Source organism: Bidens hawaiensis, unplaced genomic scaffold (assembly GCF_021521415.1).
Source record: "Bidens hawaiensis isolate Kalapana, Puna unplaced genomic scaffold, B.hawaiensis_p1.1 tig00061155_1, whole genome shotgun sequence".
Lineage (NCBI taxonomy): Eukaryota > Viridiplantae > Streptophyta > Magnoliopsida > Asterales > Asteraceae > Bidens > Bidens hawaiensis.
The window spans coordinates 32,161-39,949 of NW_027501014.1; positions in this window are offsets into that span (position 1 = coordinate 32,161).

Sequence of the window (7,789 nt, forward strand, 5' to 3'; positions counted from 1 at the left end):
ATATATGAAAGTGATTTGGCATTACACATTATGTTTTGCTTTTAAACTAGTTATTAAGGTTTTGGATTTGATGAATGGTTTTACCTTGTAAAACATTAATTAAAGTGTAATAATTGAGTTTTTAAAGTGTAATAATTGAGTTTTCATTGAAGTTTGAATGTTAAAATTCAACAAATATCGCAACCCGGGAATCAGGGTGTTACAATATTGGTGTAAATGGGTGAAACTGCTTATGAGCTACTTAAGCTGGCTCGTTATCATGGGTGTTAATAACGTTTGTAGGTTTATCTCATAACCTAAGTTGATATAACTATCCTCCAAATTTTAGAATAAATGAGGAATACCTTCTTATAACCTAGTCAAAAACTCATCATTGAAAGAAATTGAGTATTTATGGCAGTCAAAATCCTTTCAAATATGATACTATTTGAGACATTGAGAACATGGAGAACGTCTCTTAATCGTTGACTACACCCAATGGATAATCTCAGTTCTGTTGTTTCTATTCATTTCGATCCTTATTATATGATGCCCGTGAATCAATGTCACGCCCCTCTCAACAATGTAATAGTTCATAAATAGACCGACAACAAGATCCATGAGCATTAACTCCAAAAATTATGTATCATCAAGGAAGAACAATTGTTCTTATAATTGAGGGTATTCATTCTTCATATGCGTCAATCTCTCTCTCTCTCTCTCTCTCTCTCTCATAACATTGATTCATGATCATACTTTTATCTCAAACTATAGAATGGATATATTTTGCAACACCACAACCGATGACAGAATATGTTGGGGGCAAAACATTGATTGTTCATAAGTTCGGTAACACTAATTAAAGTGACAATATAATTAATTCATATTATTAAAATAAAATCATCACATTACACAATCTCAAATACAACGAAACCTATAACAATACTTTATTTATTAGATTGTTTAAAAAAATGTATACATTTTAACAAAATTTTTTTATTTTTATGTAATATTAATTAGTTTACAAATTTAGAAACAAACAATTTTAAATAAAAAAAAGTCGTTAAAGCACAACAGACTTAGGTGGCTTCAGCATGATCTTTATCCAGTGTATACAGCATACAATCAGCATCACGTGAAGCAATATTACAGGATGAATCCACGGTTGGGCTTCAACGACAGCACACAGTCTAATTGTCATCTGCTTTCGTTTGTCGCCATCACTCCACAACCCCATTGATGTTGTCGCCGCTGTCATGCTAGAACTCTAGCTAGACCCCTTGTTGTTGCCCCTATTGGCATTACTTGCCAGCCAATGTCACTGCCACTTAGCAGTCCCACCACCTATCGAATGATCGACACCACTCATACCATGTATGTCATAGGGATGAGCATTTGTCCCAAATACACGTACCCGTACCCGTACCCGTACCGTATCCGTACACGTACATGTACCCATACCGATTTAGCTTATTCGGTATGAGTATTGGTACTTATTTTTGTTGAAATTTGGTACGGGTACAATCAGGTACATGTACGGGTACGGTACGAGTACATTTGGTATTTTGTATATGTTTGGAGTATACAAAAGTTTAGTTAGGATTCTTCATATTTAATATATAAAATAAATTCTCCAACCATGTTATTATTGAACAAGTATCAAACGTTTCTTCAAAATTAAATAATATAACTTCCAAGACTCGAACCAACAAACAAATCACTTAAAGTCGGCGACCGAATTAAGGTTCTTCAATACTATCTTACCATTAAATCGACGACCAATTTGGTAACTGTACTAATTTGGTTCCCGCACGAACCTATGAAAGTACCGATACCTGAACTAATTTAGGTTGTTTGTTACTCGTACCGGTAACAGTTTCAAGATCGTCGAAGATTTGGAAATAAAAAAGCAAAGTGGTACAAAAACGGGTATTGTACCGAAATAACCGTACCAATACCCGTACCCGTACCATACCGAAAAATTTAATACGAGTATTTATACGTGTTTTTATTGATTTTTGGTACGAGTACAATCGGGTACAAATACAAATACTGTCCCACGCTCATCCCTATAGACTCACCCTCCACCTTCACCATAAAAACAAATACAATATGTAGACTCATTTAATATTTATTTTCTCCTAAAAATATGGGAAATTCTCTAAACAACCGCGCGCGAGTTGGGGGGGGGGGGGGGGCGGGGGGTGCATTTCTATATGCCACATATTGCTTATATGTGGCATATAAAGGGGTGTCCCCCCGGAAAGGGCATTTATTAAAAGTTATATGTCGCGTATAGGATTATACGCGACATATAGATATGCGTTTATTTGGGGTTTTATTTTTGTATTATTAGTTTTTTTTAAGTATTCACTTTTTAAATACAAATGTCGTTAATAACAATCGGCTCGAATTCAAAGCCGCGGTGCTCTCCGCCTGAAATTACATATGGGGTAAGTCTGTAACTCCACACCCCTCTCGATGTAGACAGGTGTCGACGCCTGTGGCATTGCCTGTTCTTCCTGTTCCATCTCTGTTTTTTTTTAAGATTAATTAATATTTTTTTAAATTATTAATTAAAATAGTATTAATATTGAATATTATTTTTAGCTATTTATGTTTTCAAAAAAATATTAATTAAAAAGATTAATTATTAAATTTGATTATTTATTTTTTAAAGTTATTTAATTAAAAAAATGATTAATAAAAAAATTATTAAATGAAAAAAGATTAATTAGGTATTTATAAAATAGTATTTTTAAAAGAAGAGTAATTAGTAATTTTAATTAGTTAATTAGTATTTTAAAATAGTAAGGGGGGGGGGGGGGGTACACCCCTTATAGGGCTTCACGCGGCATATAGGGTACATTGAATATCACATCACTTGTCATCTCGTACTTATATGCCGCGTTTAACATCATACGCAGCATATAAGATACAAACAGGAAAAAACAAAACCCTTCTATACGTTATAGAGCTATACGGTCGTATAAATGGGGTGCAACCTAATTTTTTTCTGGTGTCTCTAGCAAGATTAATAAAAAATGGAAAAATTCCTAAAATAGTAATTTTTAGGAGAGAGAATCCAAATTTAACCCAAAATTTTTTAAACTATACAAAATTCACGGAGCCGGCACATTTGGACTCGTGCCGATGGAGTTCGCAATTCAATACAATTATGCCACATGTCTAATGTTTGACAAGACCCGTGGACTTTGTACCAAAATAAGTAGGATCTGTGAGTTTTGATACAAAATAAGTTTTTGTTTTTAATCGTTTTGCTATTTATGATGATTTATTTTATTTTTTAGCGTAGTTTATTTTAATTAATAAATATATATTAGTTTGTTATTATATTTTTTTTGCGTTTGGGTATCTTCAATTGAGATGTATAGGTTTTTTAGATTTTTAATGAACAAAAATAAACGAACACGAACATGTTGATTTTTTTAAATGAACAAACATGACCACGAATATTTGTCTAATGAAAAGGGGGACGTTGATGTAGTTGACGATGGCGGGTAGTATCGGAAGTTAACCGTCGATGGAGATTATAGACCAACTGTAACATCCCGAAATTTCTAAAGTAATATTTAATATATTATTTTGTCGGGTGAAATAAACTAGTTAGTGGAACGATAATAATAATAGCAAAATATGAAGACTTAGTAGGATAGTTAGATGGGATTAGATAGGGACCAAAAGGAAATATGGGCCTTCGGTCCATGGGCTTAAGGGTGTATAAATACCCCCTTAAACCCCAATCATTCCAATCCATCCATTTATCCATCCTAATCTCTACACACCCCAAAACACACAACCCGAACCAAGATCCAAAGGCGAGGACCCAAGCTCGTTGGTGCTAGATCGTCGTGACGAACCAAAGCAACAAGACCAGCTCATGTTCGTAGTTCGACTCATTTACGGTACGTTTATATCGAGAACTTGTTCGTTTAGGTTTGGATTAGTATAGAAATGATAGATCTGTGTTTGTATGGTAAAAACGAATCCAACAAAGCTAAACTTACTGAAAATGGTTACGATTTGATGGGTTAATCGATTGATAAAAGAACCCGTAACCAATATGCCTAAATCGCACCCTTTAAACATCGATGTTAGGTCGATTTGATGGTTGGGGTTTGTAGGCGCTGGTCAGACGATTCCGTGGATACCTAAATCGAGTAATTTGGTTAAGAAACGAAGATGATTAAGGACGAACAGTAGCTGCAGCCGACAACTTCGCCTGCAAGCTAAGTTCGCCTGATGAACTTCGCCTGCAAGCTAAGTTCGCCTGATGACAACTTCGCCTAAAGCTAAGTTCGCCTAAGGTTAACTTCGCTTAAAGCTAAGTTCGCCTGATGACAACTTCGCCTAAAGCTAAGTTCGCCTAAGGTTAACTTCGCCTAAAGCTAAGTTCGCCTGATGACAACTTCGCCTAAAGCTAAGTTCGCCTAAGGTTTAACTTCGTCTAAAGCTAAGTTCGCCTAAGGTTTAACTTCGCCTAAAGTCAAGTTCGATTAGAAAATAAATTAAAAACCTAATGAAAAATGTGTTAAGACAGTTAACGTAAATAAAATTTTTCCAAGCTGACCTGGCAGCTCAACCCCAGCCAGGGGCTCTGCCCCTTGGACCCTGCTAGGGGCTGCCGCCCCTAGACCCCGCTGCCAGGGGCGCTGCCCCCGGACCCCCGTTCGTTGTGGGTCATATAAAGATAGAAATACAATATGAGTAGTGATAGTTAATTGATATGTATACTTGTTATACAGTCAGCCGTGCACAACTGAAGAAAGGGATTACGATTAACGGTGAACGTAACCGTGTTCAGGTGAGTTTCTAGCCCCATTTCCTTGTTATGTTTTCGGGGCTGTGTGCATACTTGATGTGAAGTGTGAATACACTTACTTTAAGTGGTAAGTGTATGCTATAGATGTTATACGAGGTATATATTTTATAATGCTTGTCGGTACGTGAACGATCTTCGGATATTGCACGTATCGCCAAGGATAGTAAATTCCAAGTGGTTGATAGTGTGTATGAATGTTATGATGTGACTTGTTTATTACGTAAATACTGAACTGATATGAAGTGTGATATAGGCAGGTAGAGGTAGAGTGTGTTAGAAGTGGCAAGAGTCTAGTAAGGGTGTTAGTGGCATAACGTGAGCGCGTGATAGGGAAAGCCTGTACGTGCCATCGTTATTATGTGTGTATGATTGTTGATGTGACTTGCTTATTATGTAAATGATATGAAGCGTGTTGTAGACAAGTAGAGGTAGAGCGTGTTAGAAGTGGCAAGAGTCTAGTAAGAGTGTTAGTGGCATAACGATAGTACGTGGTAGGGTAAGCCTATACGTGCCTTCGTTATTAAAGTGGCAAAGTGGCATAACGTTTTACGTTATTAAAGTGGCAAAGTGGCTTAACATTATACGTTATTAAAGTGGAAAAGTGGCATAACGTTATACGTTATTAAAGTGGCAAGGTGGCAAAGTGGTAGGCGTAAATAAGAGGCTAAGTGGTAATGTGAGCAGGTTATATAGTGGATTATGTGTCTTCGGATACGTATATGATGTATGTAGTGGTTGTATGATAAGTTGCTTGATTAACTAGAACTCACTCAGCGTAGCTGACTTTTAGTATGCACGCAGGTGATCAGACCAAAGAACTAGCATGAGGATGGCACATGGCATGGATTGAACGGCTGGCATCTTAAGATGGAAGAAAAGATGTTTTAAATATAATGATTTGTTTTATAGTATCAGAGAAGAGATTGAATGTTTTGTAACGAATGCTTCAAGTAAACGTTTCCGCGAAAGTTTTAATTAACTCTGATTGCAAGAACTGTGTTTATGAGTAAATCCGACGCTAAAGTAGGGCTACCGGTTTGGGGCCTTACACCAACAATGGAGAACATGTAAAGAAGATAATTAAATTAGGGTTTGATGATGAAAATATTTACCAATAAATAAGATCTTATAACCCATTTGAGAGCTATTAGGGTTTGATAAGACCCATAACAAGTGAAAATTATTCTTTGATGATTAAAGGATTATTTCACAAATAAATGAGATGTTATAACCCGTTTAAGGATTATCCGGGTTTGGTGAGACCCATGACCCGCAAAAATTATTGTTTGATTATGAAAAAGTTTCATAAATATATGAGATGTTATAACCCATTTAAAGACTATCCGGGTTTGATAAGACCCATACCCGTGAATTCGGATCAAATGCATGAGAAGTCTCCATATAGAAATCAAGCAATCTGGTGGCTCTAGAGAATGAGGGGGACAACCTGAGAGCGACACGTAGGATTTTATGGTAGACAATTATATAGAGTGTTTTATTTATATGTATATATATATATATATCACACATAATAATAATAATAATAATAATAATAATAATAATATCTACACACACAACCATCGGCGACAAATTCCTTGCGCCCCCCTTATTGTCCCACATTCCGACGGGGGGGGGGGGGTGTTCTCGCCGGAAATCGCCCTTTGTTGCCCCAAACTCACGCCCACTACACATAGCCTAATAGAAAACCCCTCAAATAAATAATAAAAAATTATAACTCAATATATAAGTCAAAAACAAAAAATGTAAAAATAAATATATAAATAAAAAAATGTAAAAATAAATATATAAATCAAAAACAAAAAAAAATGTAAAAATAAAAATAAACTAAAATGTTTATCTATTTTCCTCGTTTCAAAAAAAACTTGAGAAATGAATCGAAGCCGAAAAATTCAACGAAAACGAAACAAAAACCACATGTAAAAACTCATGTCGGCTCGAAACCTATATCAGAAATGTTGGATTTTTTATTTATATTTAGAAAATATAAAATAAAAACTAAAGTTATGTTTTTTTCAAACAATTTTCAAAAACTCACGGAGCATATAAAAACTTGATGAAACATCATGAAGTTGATATTTTCAAGAAGACGGTTTTTGTATCAAAACTCATGGATTCGACGGATTTGGGTACAAAGTTCACGGGTTTGTCAAATATCAGACACATGGCATAATCCTTTTGAATAACGAACTCCATCAACACGAATCCAAATGTGTCGGCGCCGTGAGTTTTTTTAGCATGAGAATGACCCCGTGTTAGTGCTGTTGTATTCATTATAATTATTAGGAGTGTGAATTTAAGTCGAGGAGGTTCCATGTTTTCCCTTTGGCTCAAGACTCTTGTTCAGTTCAGCATGCAAAAATTTTATTTGCATATGCATTTTTTTTTGTTTTGTCAACATTGGTTTCTAACCTGAACCGGTTTGAACCAAAACGGTTTTAACTAATGGTTTCTGGTTCGGTTTATAACCTGAACCGGTTTGGGCGCATTAACCAATTTGTACACCTCTATATATCAACTATGGTAACCCAAAAGGCTTTTTTAACACAAAACTTACAACTCATTCGTTAATTAACTGACTTGTATGCCTCTCTACCATTCATAACAAAACTAACAATCAACTGAAAGACAACAAAGAGAAAAGAAAGTGACCTCAACATCCGAAGGTGCTACCATTACCACATGCTGCTTTCCTCAACACCCGATACCTTCTTAGCCGAATAATACCCTAATGTGCGTTATAGCCCATGAATTAGTTGACCCGTTTGACGCATTATAAAGAAATATAGTGAACATTGACTGACTCATTTTAAATTAAAACACTATAGTTTTATACCTCGAAAACGGAGTCGTGTAAATTACTAAATCATACCTCTTGTATCAATTCATCATACAGAATGGCTTGAATTTCAATCGAATAAAAGTTTGCCAGCCACGTCTTCAGTTTTT